Genomic DNA, 19,165 nt, shown 5'->3' on the forward strand with positions numbered 1-19,165 from the left:
TGTTTATTTCTATGTATGAGGTAGGTTAGTTACATTTTCCAATCTTGGGGAAGTGGTCTTATGTAGGAGACGTCCTATGTGGCTCAATAGCACACTCTACTCTGGTCTCCAGAGCTCTATGCTCTAGAGCTGCTCACCATGTAGGCTGTGTGGACCTTTCTGTTATGGCAGGATGGACTACTGTGTATGCCCTTGTAGGTGAGGCTGGCCCCTGGTCTTGTTGGCTGCCAGGCTGTGCCTCAGGCAGTAGCTGCTGGCCAGCTGGTGAATAGAACCCAGTCCTAGAGTGGCTGGCTGTGTGTCTCAGGGGTCCCAGGGCTTGTGCCTGACAACTTGTGGGTGAAGCTGGGTCCCAAGGCAGCTGGTTGCAGGGCCTAGGGCTGGTACTCTCCTACTGGTGGGTAAAGCCTCGTTCCAGTGCAGCTGGCTGCAGGGCCAAGGGGGTAAAAAACTGGTACTGGCCCTCTGGTGGGCTGGAAGCCTCCCAATATTAATAGGCTAGAGGAAAGACTCCAAAATGAACCCATGCCAGGACCCGTGTCCTCATGACAAAATGAGCTCCCCAAAATGGCTGCTACAAGTGTCTACATCTCCAGCAGGAGTCCCAGTTGCCTCCTGACTCTCCCAGAGGCTCTCCAAGATCAGCAAGTGTGCCTGATCCAGGCTTCTTTCAAATTACTCTCTGTGCTCTGGTACTTGGAACCTGTTCAAAGCTGGAGTTTCTGTTTCCTACAGCCCTCTGACTCTCCGATAAGCAAGCCCAAGTGGTCTTCAAAACCAGACTTTCAGAGGTTCATCTTCTTGGTGCAGGACCCCTGGGCTGGGGAGCTCAATGTGTGGCTTGAACCCCTCGTTCCTGTGGGAGAACCTCTGCTATTGTGACTATCCTCCTATTTAAGGGTCACTTACCCAGAGGTATAGGTCTTGACTATACCGCATCTCTGCCCCTCCTACCTGTCTTGTTGTGGTCCTTTCTCTATATCTTTAGTTGTAGAGAATCTTTTCTGCTCGTCTTCGGGTCATTCACGTATATAATTACTTTGTAAATAGTTGTAATTTTGGTGTGCATGTGGGAGGAGATGAGCTCGGGGTTTTCCACCATCTGGTCCACACCTCTCCAATTCTCCATTTTTAAAGACTTCATATTTTTCATCTCACTGACTTTTCATTCTATTTTCTATGAAATCTCCTCAAATTTATCTTCTAAACTTCTAAAAAAATTCTGCTTTTGTGCTTTCAATTTCCAAGAGTTCTTGTTCCTCAGATGTTTCTCTTGCATGTTTTTCTGCTCCTATGTTCTGGATGTAATAACTACTCTTCCCTCCATGAGGAAATTAAATTTAAAAACTATTCTGCTTCATGAACTTTGCCTTTTCTTCTACTAGTTTCTTTTTGTTTCTGTCATTTTAAAGTAGGGCACCAAGAGGTTGAGTGGATGCTCTCTGGGACAGATCATATCTATAAATAGGGTTCCCTGTGTGGTGACTGGGCAGGGACAGCATTTTGTGATTTTCCTTTTGTTTGTTTGGTTTGTTTTCTTTTGTTCTGCTTTATTTTCTAAGGCTCATACATGGATTTGAGAAATCAGATTTATACGCTGAATGACTTCACTTATTTAAGGGAATATTCATTCACTTCCTTATTGATGGTAAATCTGAAAAATGGTCTGAGGTGGTTATATGGAATATATCCTTTTATACACCTTCGAGATGCCTTTCAAATACTTCATATACTAGGCAATAAAAAGGCCATATTTTATTTGTGTATTCTACTCAAGATAAAATAGATAATTTGACATGTTGTTGGGGAGAAATTAATTTGAATATAAGCAACACAGAAAATAAAAACATATGAAAAGGAAAAGCTGAGAATGAAAATGCTAAACCTTAACTGAGAGCATAAACAAAATAGTAGTTTTTAAAGTGAAAAATTACCTCTCTCCTCTCATTTAATCATTCCATTACTAAATATAATTTTATAAACAGAATCTGTGTGTTCTGACCTAGGAGTTATGACAGAACTTCTTTGCATTTTTAATTCTTAGTTTGAACACAAAATAGCTAATGCTTCATTTTTGGTTGGAATTCACATCTACAAATCTTCCTTAAGAGAAAAAGTTCATGAAATTCAGTGTAGAAAACTCCAAAAGAACATGTCCTTTCGTGGGTTTCATTTTAAAGTAGGCAAGGGTGGCAATAACTAATAAATAATAATTTCATTTCTTTTTAAAAAGTACTCCTTATTACCACTACTTGAAATATTTACATATAATATTTTATGCTTTCCAAATGTTTTAGGTAATCCTTATTAATTTCTTTATTTACTCAATTATTAATGGGCACTGTGTGCCAAAGTCTTAAGCACTGAGGTTACAAAATGAGCAAAATGTCAATAAAATCCTCCCCTCCTCAAGGCTCCTACAATTTGATAAAAGAGAAATTAAAGTTTACAGTTATCACAGTTTGTTATACTACAGTGTGATACATACTAAAATGCAGACTGAGTAAAGGGTATTTAGATCACGTGAGTGAGAAAACATTACGTCTTGGAAGAGGGGGTCAAAAAGACAGGTCAGTGAAATTGAATTGAAAGAAAGTGAGAAAATATAAAGGATGGGAAGAGGGGGATTAGGAGAGCTGTGCTAGGTAGAGGAGACAGCCTTGCAAAGCCCCACTGGTGATAGGGAGCACAAAATATTTTGGAACCTAGTAAAATGTGTTAGGTGGGTGTTGAAAGACATGGCTTTGAAGATAATCTGAAGACACAATTTGAATCCTCTTATAAGCCATGTGAAAGATTGGGGACTTTAAGCAGGGAAATAGCTTGATCAGATTTTGGTTTTAGAAAAATTATTTTGCATGAATCCTGGAGGCAGGATTGAAGGTGAATCAGACCACAGGCAGGGAAAGCAGTTAGATGGTTACGGCAAAATTCTGCGTGAGAAAAGAGGGAACCTAAATTAACTTAACGCCAGTGAGATGGAGAGAAGTATCCTGACTCAGAGCTGGTTAAAGAAAAGATGACTAGAATTTGGTGATTGATTTGATGTAGGGAGTGGATTATTCAAAGACGTCAAGGCTGACAAGAAAGCTTCTGGTTTTAGCATCTGGTAAATGGGGTAGAAGAATCAATGGATAACCTGGATAACTATGGAATACCTGAGTGTAAGTGTTCAGTCAGCATGTGGTCATGCTGGTCTAGAGGTCAGAGTCATCTGTGCTGGAGAAATCATTTGGGATGTTTTGGTAAACACATAGTAAATAAAGTGGCAGGAGTGGATAGTATCATGCATGGAGAACAAATAGAGTGAGAAAAGAAGAGAATAATTTTATGAAGTAGATTGTTGTTATATATTTGACAGACGTCATTTCACAGAGAACACCATTAGAGAGAAATCTTGGGCTAGGATGATTAACCAGATTATCCAGTTCACAATTAATATATCCTGCATTTCTGGCCCATTGATTTAATCACAGAAAGGGCTGACTTTCATAAATGCAAGTCATCAAGATTGAGAGAGTATTCTCCAAGCATATTCAGGAAAAAACCTTCACAGTATATATGAGAAAAAGTTTAAAAATAGCTTTGCCATAAACATGGGGTAGTATTACTTAATTGAAAGATAAAGACAATATTTCAAAAGTATAGTATCATTTAAGAAAATATTTACGCACAACATTGATAATTGAATAGCAATTGAGAACACAGTGAAATGATCAAGTTTGACAGATAAGACGATCTGTTGTATCTTGGAGAAAGTATATTCAAGGTGTTTGTCTCCATTCAAACGGAGATTCCAGCAGGGATTTTGAAATCTGAGTTGGATCTCTGTAGGGAGATCAATGCTGGAGACATAGTTTGAGAAGTCATCAGTTTTAAAAAGGATAGTAAAAAACTTGGAAAATGATGAACTAATAATAGAAACCAAACAGAAAGACATTGTGCAGTTCACATCGTTCAGAAAGAGATGTTTTCAATGCCTGTTAAAAATGGAGTCAAGACAAGGAAAAGATAAGTAGCTGTCTCAATAAACAATAAATGATGAAAGAAGAGCTTGAATCCTAGTTTTCTGCCTATAAATTTTGCTATTTCCACCAACAATAATAAATAGTAATAATGATATAGTTTGGTAAACTGCAGGTTATGTGGGCAACTAAAATGCAGAAACAACTCTGATAGACAGTTACTATTTAAACTATCACCAGACTTTTATTCAACTGTTAGTTTCTAAACCCATACTCCCCACCAACAAAAAAAAAAAAAAAAAAAAAAAAAAAAAGATTTCCAGAAACCTTTAGGCAGAATCACTGTTAAATCTACTTCACCAATAAGAATATTGTCTCTTTGGGGAGAAAATCTCAGAGCCACACAAGTAGGGGCTGATTATCAAGTGAATGGTCTAAAAATCATGTTTTGTTGTGAAGAGAGAAATTCCATCAAGACAAACACTTCAGAAATCCAGCCAGCAGCATTTCAGGCTTTTTTTTTTTTTTTAACAATTTAAATTTTATTACAACAAACAAGAATTAGTCCCATTTAATTCAATATCATGAAATGTTCCAGCATTGAAATTTAAAATAAAAATGAGAGATTTAAAAAGCTAGAAAGGAAGAACCAAAATATTCTCTATTTGGAGACAATATAAAAAATCAGGTAGAAAATTCTGTCATATTAACTGTTATAATTCTTATTGTTTATTGCTAATATATGAGAAGATTTATTTTTATAAGCTAATCTTTGTTCCAATTACATTGCTAAAATCTGTTACTAGTTTCTTTGTTAGTTTGTTTGTCTATTGATGTATAGCTTATTTACAATATTATATTAGTTGCAGGAGTACAGACTAAAGATCCAACTATTTTTATAGGTTATACTCCATTTAAAGTTATTAAAAAATAAGGTTATATTTTCCAGTGCTGTATAATATATCCTTTTTGCTTATTTATTTTATACAGAGAAGTATATCTTGCCCCCTCTCCCCTTCTCTCTCCCCACTGGTAACCACTGGTTTGTTCTCTATATCTGTGGGTCTGTTTCTTTTTTGTTATTTGCATCCATTTGTTTTATTTTTTAAATTCCACATGTAAGTGATAACATAGAGTATTTGTCTTTGTCTGACATATTTCACAAAGCATAATACTCTCTAGATCCATCTACATTGTAGAAAATGACAGAATTTCATACTATTTATGGCTGAGTAGTATTCCATTGCATATATATACCACATCTTCTTTATTGATTCATCTATTGATGGACACTTATGTTGCTTCCATATCTTGGCTATTGTAAATAATGCTGCATTGAACATTGGGTGCAAGTATCTTTTTGAATTAATGTTTTTGTTTTCTTCAAATATATACTCAGGAGTAAAATTGCTGGGTCATATGGTAGTTCTATTTTTAGCTTTTTGAGAAACCTGCATACTGTTTTCCACAGTGGCTACAACAATTTACATTCCCACCAACAGTGTACTAGGGTTCTCTTTTCTCCACATCCTCGTCAAAATTTGTTATTTGTGGTCTTTTTGAAGATAGCCATTCTGACAGGTGTGAGTTGATATCTCATTGTGGTTTTGATTTGAATTTATCTGATGATTAGAAATGTTGAGTATCTTTTCATGTGTTATTTGGCCATCTGCATGTTTTCTTTGGAAGAATGTCAATTCAGGTTTTATTAATTGGGTTGTTAGTTTTTTTGCTATTCAGTTGTTTGAACTATTTATATACTTTGGATTTTAACCTCTTATTGGTCATATCATTTGCAACTATTTTCTCCCATTCAGTAGGTTGTCTTTTCATTTTGTCAATTGTTTCCTTTGCTATGGAAAAGCTGTTAAGTTTCATTAGGTCCCATGTGTATATTTTTGCTTTTATTTCTTTTGCCTTAGGAGACAGATTCAAAAAAACATATTGCTCTGATTTATATTAGACAGTTTTGCCTATGTTGTCTGCTAGAAGTTTTACAATTTCAGGTCTTACATATAGGTCTTAATCCATTTTGAGTTTGTTTTTGTATATAGTGTGAGGAAATGTTCAAATTTCATTCTTTTACATGAAGCTTTCCAGTTTTTCCAGCACAACTTAGTGAAGAGACTGTCTTTTCTCCACTGTATATTACTGCCTCCTTTGCCATAGATTAATTGACCATAAGGGCATGGGTTTATTTCTGGGCTCTCTATTCTGTTCCATTGATCTGTATGTCTGTTTTTGTGTCAGTACCATACTGTTTTGATTACTGTAACTTTATATTTTAGTCTGAAGTCAAGGACCACAAAACCTCTAGCTTTGTTCTTTTTTTTTTTTTTGCAAGGTTGCTTTTGCTATTCAACATCTTTTGTGGTTCCCTATAAACCACAATAGGATTAGTTGCTCTAGTTCTGTGAGAAATGTCATGGGTATTTTGACAGGGATTGCATAAAATCTTTAGATTGTTTTGGGTAGTATGGATATTTTAACAGCATTAATTATTACAATGCAAGAACACAGGATATCTTTACATTTCTTTGTAGCATTTTCAAATTCCTTCATCACTGTTTTACAGTTTTCAGAGTATAGGTCTTTTACCTCTTTGGTTAAGTTTATTCCTAGGTATTTTATTCTTTTATGATGTTATTTTCAATGGGAGTGTTTTCTTGCTTTTTCTTTCTATAGTTCATTATTAGTGTATAAAAATGCAACAGGGACTTCCCTGGTGGTACAGTGGTTAAGAATCTGCCTGCCAATGCAGGAGACACAAGTTCAAGCCCTCGTCTGGGAACACCCCACATGCCATGGAGCAACTAAGCCTGTGCGCCACAACTACAGAGCCTGCACTCTAGAGCTCATGAGCCACAACTACTCAGTCTGTGTGCCACAACTACTCAGTCTGTTCACCACAACTACTGAAGCCCACATGCTTAGAGCCCATGCTCCCCAACAAGAGAAGCCACATCAATGAGAAGCTTGTGCACCACAACAAAGAGTAGCCCACGCTCACCACAACTAGAGAGAGCCCATGTGCAGCAATGAAGACCCAACCCAGCCAAAAATAAATAAATAAATAAATAAATAAATAAATAAATTTAAAAAAATAAATTGGTACTGGAATGTATCTATGTTAAAAAAAAAAGTGCAACAGCTGTTTATGTTGCTGGGAACCCTGAGGTCTCCATGTGCTGAAGCTTGGGCTAAGCTGCTGGGGGATGCGAGCCTGTGTGGGGCCCGGCCCAGCTATTGCAGCTGAGGGCCCTGCACCCACCAGTCAGCCAGCCAGCCAGCTGCCTGTGAATGAGCATTCCAGCCCACCCACCAGCTGACAACAGGGAAGAACGAGCTGGCCTAAGTCAGAACCACACAGCTGAACTCCAGAATTGTAAAGGAAGTAAAATGGCAAACTTGGGTTTCTTCTGGGTGCAACCCCATGCTGTTCAACCCTAATGTCAGAACTCGGAGGCCCGATTTTATTCAGAGTCCTGAATTCCTGAAAAGAGCACCAGATACAGAATGAGGGGATTGGGATCTAACCCTGCAGAACATCAGATTCCTCAGAGAAAAGTGCTGTGACCTCTACTGCTTCAGGACCAGACAACCAAGGGGAAAATATACTGAGTGGGACTTTTCCTTGGCTTGGGAATTGATGGCCTGAGCCAAAGCCAAAAACAAAGGATTCTACAGAGAAATGACCCATGTGATTACCTTGGAGCTACCTGGATAATCCAGGATAATCTCACTACCTCAAGATTCTTCTTTGAACTACATCTGCAAAGTCAAAGAGACTTACCTACAATGTAAGGTAACATATTCACCTGTTCCATGGGTTAGAACATGGACATCTTGGGAGGCCATTATTCAGCCAATCACAGCCATAGTTCCTTGATCGGAATCACCTTTGGCAGTGGATTTGTTGACCTGCCCTCCACCTACCTGAGTAGGGCAAAAGAGAATTGGAGAGGGATGTGTAATTGAGGGGGGATGACCATGGGACAAATATCACTGACTGGTTAGATAAGGATGTGAGAGTTACCAGGACATCCAGAGAGCAGCCTTCACTTGGTGACGGGGATCCTGGAAGAAAGTAGCTCTGGGTAGGACTGTCAGGTGCAGGAAGTGAGGGATTAGGATTGGATGAAGTGGGCTGGGAGCCAGATCTCCCATCTCTATGTGGGAGCAGGAGAGAGAGCAGACCACCACCTCTCCCCACATCAGCCCCTGCAGTCACAGTCTGGATGGTTATTTGGAAGAAAAAATGTTGCATCAAACATAAGATGGGGGGTATAAACTACATGGGCTTTTAAATAACTTTTGATAACCAGAAAGCTAAATCTGCCTGAGATGTCATGTTAGCCAGTAGGGAAAGAAGAGTCAACACTTGACAGTTGGGGTTCAGTGATGAAAAAAGAAAAACTACAGTTATTTTATGTTTGTGTTACCAGCAAGGACAGGCTCTTCAATAAACTGGTTATATTTCTTCGTATCAGGGCTAGGACTCTAAGGAGAGAATGAAGAATCTTAAAAAGACTAAGTCACAGCAGCTATCTTTGCTTAAGTGCCACTTGCAACACCCCAAGAATAAGCATTTACCCTCTAGGGTCACACTTGACATAGTTATGTGTGGTTATATCTGTAGTTGAATAGCATGGAGGCCCACTTCTAGCTGAGCTAGAGGAAAGGATTTTCAATTTAGCAGGCCTCAGGTAAACTTCTTAAATGGCTGTTTTTCTGGAGTGAACCACAACTGAGCCTCAAACTTGCCTGGAATGAGGCATTTGAAAATTATCTCTCACCCATGTGTAATAGCACCCCGACCTCATATTCCATTCCTGCAACTCTGAGTTCCATGGGAGGCCATGGAACAAGGTGGGTAGCATGGCAAATAACCCCAGGTTCTAATCCTAGTTTAGCACTTCCAGGTGTGTGACCTTGAGCAGGTTTCTGAACCTTTTATTCCAACATACCTAGTCTAAGTAGGCAAAGCACAAACTTTTCTTGGCAGATTTTGGGCACTCTTCAATATTTGGGGTGGTAGGGGCCACGTTACATGACTGCTCACTCAACCTCACTCTTGAGTTTCAAGGAAAAGAGGTCTCAGACTGACTTCTGCTACACACAGACATTTACTAGGAAGCACGTATGAAACATGCATAGTCCCTGTTCAGTAAGCTTGATGGAATCCCAGCTATTGATTCCCCATAGTTCTCCTTGCATAAAAGTCACCTCTGAGGCAAATGCAGCTATATATAAATATATATATATATATATTTTAACATCTTTGTTGGAGCGTAGTTGCTTTACAGTGGTGTGTTGATTGCTGCTGTATAACAAAGTGAATCGGCTATACGTATGCATATATCCCCATGTCCTCTCTGTCGTGCTGACCACCCAGAGGGTGGTCATACAGCACCGAGCTGATCTCCCTGTGCTGTTCAGCTGCTTCCCACTAGCTTTCTATTTTGCATGTGGTAGTGTGTGTGTGTACATGCCACTCTCTCACTTTGTCCAGGCTTGCCCTTCCCCCTCCCCATGTCCTCAAGTCCATTCTCTACATCTCCGTCTTTGTTCCTGTCCTGCCCCTATGTTCATCAGAAACATTTTTTTCTTTTTTGGATTCCATGTATGTGTGTTGGCATGCGGTGTTTGTTTTTTACTTTCTGACTTGCTTCACTTTGTGTGGTGGACTCTGGGTCCGCCTCATTGCAAATGGCCCGGTTTCATTTCTTTTTGTGGCTGAATGATATTCCATTATGTATATGTGCCACATCTTCTTTATCCATTCATCTGTCACAACGATCAGAATGACCATCATCAAAAAATCTCCAAAGAATAAATGCTGGAGAGGGTGTGGAGAAAAGGGAACCCTTTTGCACTGTTGGTGGGACTGTAAATTGATACAGCCACTATGGAGAACAGTCTGGAGGTTCCTTAAAAAACTAAAAATAGAACTACCATATGACCCAGCAATCCCACTGTGGGACATATAACCTGAGAAAACTATAATGCAGCTATATTTTAGTGGCAGGATTCTGTGAGCTGTTTTGTTGGAGTCAACAATCCTCTGGAATCAGCAGGTGCACACAGGACCTTTTACAAGGGTTGATCAGCCTTGGGGGTCATTGATAAGGGTTAAGTGTCTTATATACCATTGATGCCAGTGGGTTCTTTAAATTATGTTATTCATTCATATATGTTGAACAAGCTGTTAACTTTACCAATGGAAACTCATGTTTAATATCCATTAGGCTAATGAAAAAACTTCAAGTGTTGGTGAGAGACAAAAATACCTGAGGAGCTTATAGCAGCTCCCTCTGGAGTGGGCACACCACCCCTGGAGTGTATATTACTGATTAGGGCATAACTGTCACAAGGGTGTAGTCCAAACTAACTAATACATATATTTAGAGCACACTGTGTATGTTGAAATATTTTAAAGCAAACTACAGATGACATGAGACCTCTCACACCCTGGCTTCCTCTTCTGAAAAATGAGGGTAATAATACCTATCTCACATGGTTGTCACCAGACTGTTAAATTATGAGAAAGCTTACTATAGTGCCTGGTAAATAGTAATGGCTCAGAAAGTGTTAGCTGATATTGTTTGCTAATATTTTGTTGAGAATTTTTGCATTCACCACAGTTATTGGCCTGTAATTTTATTAATTTGTAGGTTTTTGTTTGGTTTTTGTATCAGGTTAATGGGGGTGTCATAGAAAATATTTGGGAGTGTCCATCATCTTCAATTTTTTGGAATAGTTTGAGAAGGATAGGCATTAGCTCCTCTTTATATGTTTGGTAGAATTCCCCTGTGAAGCCATTTGGTCCTGGACTTCTGTTTGCTGGGAGTTTTCAAATTTTATTATAAATTAAATTTCACTACTAGTAATCAGTCTGTTCAGATTGTCTACTTCTTCCTGATTCAGCCTTGGCAGCTTGTATTTTTCTAGAAGTTTGTCCATTTCTTTTTGTTTGTCCAATTTTTGGCATATAACTGTTCATAGTATTATCTTATGATTTCTGTATCTCTGTGGTATCAGTTGTTATTTCTCTTCTTTCATTTCTTATTTTGTTTATTTAGGTCTTCTTTCTTTTCTTCTTGGTAAGTCTGGCCAAAGGTTTTATCAATTTTGTTTATCTTCAAAAAACCAACTCTGGATTTCATTGATCTTTTCCATTTTGGGGAGGTCTCTATTTTATTTCCTCTTTGATCTGTATTATTTCCTTTCTTCTGTTAACTTTGGGCTTTATTTGTCCTTCTTTCTATAATCCCTTTAGATGATAGGTTAGGTTGTTTATTTGGAATTTTTCTTGTTTCTTGATGTAGGCTTGTATCACTATAAACTTCTCTCTTAGGACTGCTTTTGTTGCATTCAGTAAATTTTGGAAATTAGTTTTTCTATTTTCACTTATTTTGCTATTTTCTGATTTCCTCATTGATTTCTTCATTGACCCATTGATTTCTTAGTAGCATATTGTTTAGTCTCCACGTATTGTTTTTTCTCCCATTTTTCTTCCTGTAATTCATTTCTAGTTTCATACTGTTGTGGTTGGAAATAATGCTAGATATCATTTCTATCCTCTTAAATTCGTTGAAACACATTTTGTGGCCTTGCATGTTATCTATCCTGGAGAATGTGCCATGTGAACTTGAAAAGAATGTGTATTCTCTTGTTTGGGGATGGAATGTTCTGTAGATATCTAATAAGTCCAAATTGTCTATTGTGTCATTTAATACCACTGTTACCTTATTGATTTTCTGTCTGGTTGATCTGTCCATTGGTGTAAGTGGAGTGTTAAAGTTCCCTACTTTTATTATATTGTTGTCAATTTCTCTCTTTATGTCTGTTAATATTTGCTTTATATATTTAGGTGCTCCTGCATTGGGTGCATGTATGTGTTAACAAGTGTAATATCCTCTTCTTGTACTGATCTCTTTATCATTATATAGTGCCCTTCTTTGTCTTTTGTTATAAACTTTGTTTAAAATTCTATTTTGTCTAATATGAGTATGGCTACCCACACTTTATTTTCATTTTCCTTTGTATGAAATATATTTTTCCATTCTCTCACTTTCAGTCTGAGTGTGTCTTTAGCTCTGAAGTGAGTCTCTTGTAAGTAGCATATTAAAATGTCTTATTTTTAAAATTCCAATTGGCCATCCTATGCCTTTGATTGGAGCATTTAGTCCATTGACATTTAAAGGAATTATTGATATGTATATACTTATTGCCATTTTATTGTTTGTTTTCCATTTGTTTTTGTATTTCTTCTCTGTTCTTTTTTTCTTTATTTCTTTCCTGTGGTTTCATGATTTCCTTTAGTGGTATCTTATGTTCCTTTTTCTCTGTATCTACTGTAGATTTTTGATCTGTGCTTACAATGGGCTTCATATATGTTGACCTATAACATATCTACTTGTTTTAAAAAGATAGTACTTAGGATTCTCAGCCTTTACTATATATTTGCCTTTACTAGTTGGTTTTTTCCTTTCCTATAAATTCTTTTTTTCTTATTATATCCTTTTCCCCCTTATTATAGAAACCCTATAACATTTCATTTAGGGTAGGATTAGTATTGATAAACCCTTTTAGTTTTTGTTTGTCTGAAAAGGTCTTTATCTTTTCTTCAATTTTAAATAAGAATCTTGCTGAGTAGAGTATCCTAGGTTAAAGGTTTTTCTCTTTCAGCATTTTGAATATATCATGCCACTCGCACCTGGCCTGCAAGTTTACATGACCATTTTTTTTTTCCTGCTGCTTTTAGAGTTCTCTCTTTCTCTTTGACTTTTACCATTTTAGTTATGATGTCTTGGTCTGGGTCTGTTTGGGTTCATCTTGTTTGAGACCCTCTGTACTTTCTGTACTTGGATACTTATTTCCTTATTCAGATTTGGGATGCTTTTCAACCATAATTTCATCAAATACACACCTCTCTCTCTTTTCCCCTTCTGGGACCCCTATAATGTGAATATTACTATGCTTAATGTTGTCCTGGAGATTCCTTAAGCTGCTCTTATTTTTTAATTTGTTTTTCATTTTTCTGTTCTGATTAGGTGATTTCCATTATTGTATCTTCTTGGTCACATAGGCATTCTTCTGTATCACCTAGTCTGCTAATAATTCCTTCAGTGTGTTTTCTATCTCAATTACTGTATTACTCAGTTCTGACCAGTTCTTTATTATATCTATAGTTAAAAATTCTCAATGTGTTCATATATTCTTTTCTCTAATTCAGTTAGCATTCTTATTACTAATGCTTTGAATTTTTTATCTTGTAAATTGTTTATTTCTGTTTTCTTAATGTTTTTTTTCAGGAGTTTTCTCTTGTTCTTTGAATTGAAATGAATTCCTTTATTCTCATTTGATTAACTTTCTCTGTGTCTATGAAATTAGGTGAAACAGTTACCTTTTGCTGTATTGACAGGGAGTGTTTATGTGAGCACATCCCTATACAGTCTCCATGTGCCCTGTGGCTTTGGTGGGAGAGATGGACCTGACATGAAAACAAGTCACATCTCTCCTCAGGGTTTGCTGGCAGCTATCCTCTTGGTAGTAGGTGGGGCTGGAGATGGAGGGGCTATGGCCAAAACCAGGTATGAGCTGAGGCTTCCACTCTGATCAGTTATCATCACCACCCTATTGAGGGAGTGGTCAGTTCCCAAGTTACCGGAGCAGAAACCCTGAGGGTCAGTTCTGGGTTGGCTAAGTTCCCATTAATTGTGTGCTTCCCCATCCTCCCAGCACCAACACTCTAGTCCCAGGGGGGAGCAGTGCTAGAGCAAGAGGGTCTGGCAAGGGGTATTCAGCACAGGCACAGGCACAGGCCATGGCAGTTCAGATGGGACCAGTGATCTGGACTGTCTCTGATGCACTGCCTGTGTAAGTGCCAGCAATGGCTGTTCCCACCCTGCTCAGACTCCACTTCAGGTCTGAGCCTCCTTTGTGCCTCACAGCTTATCTCTCCCCTTAGCCTCTGTCATCCTCACCCTGGTGTGGAGCTGCACTGCAGGGAAGGTGGGGCCTGTGTGGGGCATGGGCTGTGGCATTCTGGCCACAGACAGAGGTCTGAGCTGCTTCTGATGTGCTGCCTGTGTAAGTGCCAGTAATGGCTGTCCCCACTCTGCTCAGATGCTGCTTCAGATCTGAGTCACCTCTGTGTCTCACAGCCAAGCTCCCAAGCAGGGCTGGAGCATTCATTTGGCTTGGGCTGGGTTTTATGGCAGGGTGGTCATGGGAAACCATCCAGCTACCCATACAATTTCCAATCCACCTTCTCTGTCCTGCTTTGGGAGCAAGAAAGCAAATGGCATGCTCTTCACAAGCAGAATCCATAGCCCTCTTGTTAGTCCCACCTGCCCTCTGACCAGCCAATGGGGCTCATCTTCCTTGTGTCTGACCCCAGGCCTGGGACAGCTAATATATAGCTCATACTGTTCACTCCCCAAGGAGTATCTCTCTCTCTGTAATCTCCCTCTTCATCTGTGTCTCCTCCCAGAGGCACTGGTCCTGACCTGATTGCTTCTCTTCCCTTCCTACTCAGTTCTGTGTGTATCTTTCTTACAGCCTTGGTAGTATAGGAGTCTGTGTGCCAGTCTCCAGTTAGTTTTCAGTGAGGATCATTCCACATGTAGATGTATTTTTGATGTGTTCATGGGAGGTGGTGAGTTCTTTGTCCTCCTACTCTGCCATCATGATCTCATCTCATCTCTTACTAATTTTAATAGTTTTTTAGTTTATTCTCCTGCACTTTCTAAGCAGGTGGGGAGGCAATTTTATGAGACTGCCAGAATCATTTTATTTGCCTCCTGGGCTCACATTAAGGACAGTTTCCCTGCCTCACTTCCAGCAATGTGGGGCAAATGACCAATTTTAAATATGAACAATAGTTATGCACACCACTCAGAGCAACCTGGGAATCTCTCATGGATAACACAGCACTTCTGTCAATCTAGGTTCCAAAATGACTGAATGAAGCAGAGCACTACTTAACTTGGTCCACATCATACTATGATGTAAGTAAGGTTTGGGGGTTGTTAGTTGCAACAGCTAGAGTAACTAACCTTCACCAGCACATAAACTAGCATGACATATAGAAGACATTTACTGAGATAAAATTTAAAATTTACTAAAAACTACACCTTATTAAAGATGTAAAGATTCTATATTTTAAAAAATATAAAATCTATAAAAGGTTAATATATAAATGCATACAATCCCAATCAAAATCCTAAAGTAATATGAAAATTTTAATGTTAAATAAGAAATTCATAGTAGATAATTCTGAAAAGACTAAGAAGGGGGAGCATTTACCCTTCAGATACAAAAACACATTTTAAGGCTATGCAAATTAATACAGGGCTATGATTTTGCAGGATTATTCAGTGAAATATAATACAAAGCAAAGAAAATATGGATGTGTATATAGAAGTTTAATTTATGATAAAAAGTAGCATTTAAGTCAGAATGGACTATTAAATAAAAGCTATTGGGACCAAAGGTGAATTCTTTTAATAAATAAATAAGGTTAGACTACCTCACAGCATTAAAAAAATTACTTGACTTAAAAGTCAAAATAAAAACACAAAGCTACAAAAATAAAATAAGAAAATACAGACTATGTTTATGACCTCAGGGTAGTTAAGGCCTGCTTAAACAAGTTATAAAAGTTAAAGGTATAAATAATTAGTGTCCAGATTGTTTAAAGGCAAATTAAATCAAGGGGGGAAAAAGAAAGCAGTCCAATAAAAAATAAGAAACAATGGATGTAAATTGGGAAATTCATAGATAAAATTAAAATATTAAATAAGTAAAAAGATGCTCAATCTCACATATAAACAGTAATATACAAATTCAAACTATAAGTTGGAATGTTTTACCCCTGAAATTAGCAAGTTTTAACAAGTTTAATAATATCGTGTTGGCAAGAATTTGTGTGAATTGTTGGCAAGAAAATAAAACCCTAAGAAATAGAATTACAAAATTTGTCTAGGTTTGCTAGATGTTATGGGTGAAAGAGTAAGTTGATATAGCAACTTAAAAAGGCCATTTAACAATCTGGTAATATCTATTAAAGCTCAAGATGAGCATGCTGTATGACTGAGAAATTGCACTTGGTTGCTTTTATGCTGGATAAAACTCTCAATGTGCTCTTAAGGCGGTCTGTACAAAGATGTTTGTCTCAGTATTTTTTATATTAGTGAAAAATAAAAACGACCTAAGTGTCCATCCAATGGGAGTAGTTAAATAAACTTTGGTCTATTGCTCTACATTGGTTATAAAAAATGCCATAGGCCTAAATATATTACATGGATATAAGGCTAAAATACATTATTGAAGGTAAAAGGTGGAAGTGAGTTGGAGGCCACACTTCTGCACTTCCTGCCTGCAAGCACAGTGATGGAGATATTTGCATTTTCTGCTCCGTACCTGGTCACCAGGCTTTATGCCTATAGAGAGGCAAATCAGAACATCTGATTTGCTGGCATGGAACATGGTTGCAGCAGTGAAATCCTGGAGTAACAGGTGTGGCAGCAGATTCCTGATTTCCCAGCTAAGTAACCACAGTGTAGGCAACAGCCTCCTTGGCAGGCCAGTAGTGTAACGTTCTTCTGGGAATCTTTCATAGAAACCCAGCCTATAGACTGTTTTTCTAGATCATTCAATTATGTTGAAAGCATCTAATTTTCTATATTATATATTTTTCTTTTCTTAAACTACCTAGAGATATCTGTTATCTGCAGCTGGATGTTGAAACATACAGTATTCTGTACTACAGAAGTGACCATGGGAAACAGATTTTTAAGGTTAAGAATCTGTTTATTATTTATATGTCACCTGTTGACTTTGAGCTGGGTAGCATTAAAGGATAGGATACAGATAATCTAAGGAAAGTTAAATTATTACTTGTGTTCACCTGGAATAAATGTTAATTAAAAGTGTGGTGTTGTTGGCAGGTCAAGTAGTAACTGCCTTTACATAATACATATGGCAAGTGGAGCACAAGGACTGTTGGATAGGGTGGTCACCTCCAAAACCCCCAGTGAAATTTTTTTAATTGCAGTATTAGGGTTTTAAATCCTTAGTCACAAGAATGATCAGAAAATTAGGAAATTTCTATGACTGTCCCCAAAATTCTATCTCAAATCAGAGGCAGAGACAAACTTTTAAATACCTAACTTACAATAAAGATTTAATCAGTTGAAGGTTGTAAAAGTTAGGACATTGGGAAAAAGTGAACTCTAAGAAATAAAATTATAAAATTTTGCCAGATATGGAAGACAGAGTGTATCTTCAATCCCTAAATCCCAGAGTCTGCCTGGTGATGTCTAATGAAACAGGTCCTTCCCAACTGGAAGAAGCAGACTGATCTTACTAGAGATCATTACTTGCAAGGGAATGCCACCTTCTCCTGGAGCCTCATCCTTCTACCTATCATAGCCTTCACACCTAGGCTGAGAGTCAGACCTCAGCATTTCTCAGAGGACCAATTGGAAAGTCAAACTTGGGAGGAAATGCACAGACTTGAAAGGAATTATAAGGATTTACTCATTCATGTCAGAGGAAAAACTGGAGAATGTGCACAGAAATGAATGCTAAGGGTTTTTAGAATGGGGTAGAAATATACAATTTTGCTTCAGGCTGAATATGTCAACATTGTACAAGTGAAAGATTTTCAATTCCATCTGCTAACTAAAGAAGCTAGGGGTGTCTCTGTGCTTTGATTAATCAAAGCATGACCTGAATGGCAAATATATGCTTTACATATGTTAACTTATTTATTCTTCTTGATGACCCTATATGATAATTATTAATGTCATCTGCAGAATAGAGAAGTTAAATAATTTAAGCTGTAGCATACAGCCAGCAATGAGCAGAGATAAGACTTAACCATTATCCCAAAAGAGCACGCCAATTCTACCTAGGGTTGTTTTCCTACTTTTTACCCACAGCATACCATTTTATAGAAACTGTCTAGGAAGACACATATTACAAGCATTGGTAAAATCAAAAAATGCTTTTTCACTGTTTTTTCCCCAAGCAAAACCATCTAAATGAAAGTAAATAAACAACAAAAAGGAGGACAATAATGAGAAGGCATTAAAATGAGAGCAAAAAAATAAAAAAAAATAGGAACAAATATGAAAAAGAAAAGCCCAAATAATAAAAAAGTATAAGAAGATAATAAATGTAAAGCAGATAAATTAAAAACATTAGTCAATGTACTTTCTTTTAAAATAATAATGTGACTATATAAATTAAAAGCTCAGTCACCAGGCAGAAAAATGATACTATTATGTCCTCCACCCTTTCCCTTTGAGAGTAAATCAGGGTTTGCTATCTGTTAGAATCATAAACTCTATTAGAGTAAGGAAGGACTTCAGAGGTCACCTAATCCTTTGATGGCCTATATCCCAAAGTGTTAAATAAGTAGTTTTCTAATTCATTTTAATAACCTGCTTTCAGGGTGGTTCAGAAAATTCTCATAGATTGTAAGCAAACAGGTACCATGTACTCCTAGACATTATATAAGGGCCAAAATAATTGAAGATATTTTTCAGATTAGGAATCTTGATGAAGAGGAAGAGATTGCCCTATCTCAATGTTGGAGGAAAATAGTAGCCTAGAAATTATCTTCCTAGACAATGTGGATGATGGTATAAAATGTCTAATAAAAAGTAAGCATTTCATTGTTATGAGAACATTTGAACCATAAGTATTTGGAGATTGAAGAAAGGAAACAGCATCCCTTTTGGCCAAGGAGCAAGTTGTTTAAATGTCTGCTAACTTAGTCATATTGGTTTATTGTGGTTTTTCATCAAGACAGATTCCAGAGTTAATTTTGACATGTTTACGTCTGGTAATGGAATATTAATCGAGAAGATGTCATTTTTTTCTTAAAACTGCTCATTTTGTTTACATACCCAGCTGGCATTTAGCATTGCCTTACCACTTCATCTTTCATTTTCCAGATCTTGTCTCATTTCCATTTTTACAGTCCAATTAACTATAACAGATTGCCTGGAAACTGTTTTATGAAAATGTGATTATACAGTGTCATAGCAATATTCTCTAAATTTGACAAGAATATATTACTCAATTGAAGAAATTCTGTATTTATATACAAAATCATGATTATTGTAAGACCCCTGATTAATGTAAATCATCAAATTGGACTCAGTCTTTCTTGTAAAGATGTC

Source organism: Mesoplodon mirus (genome assembly GCF_964341445.2).
Source record: "Mesoplodon mirus genome assembly, chromosome: 11".
In the NCBI taxonomy this organism is placed as follows: domain Eukaryota; kingdom Metazoa; phylum Chordata; class Mammalia; order Artiodactyla; family Ziphiidae; genus Mesoplodon; species Mesoplodon mirus.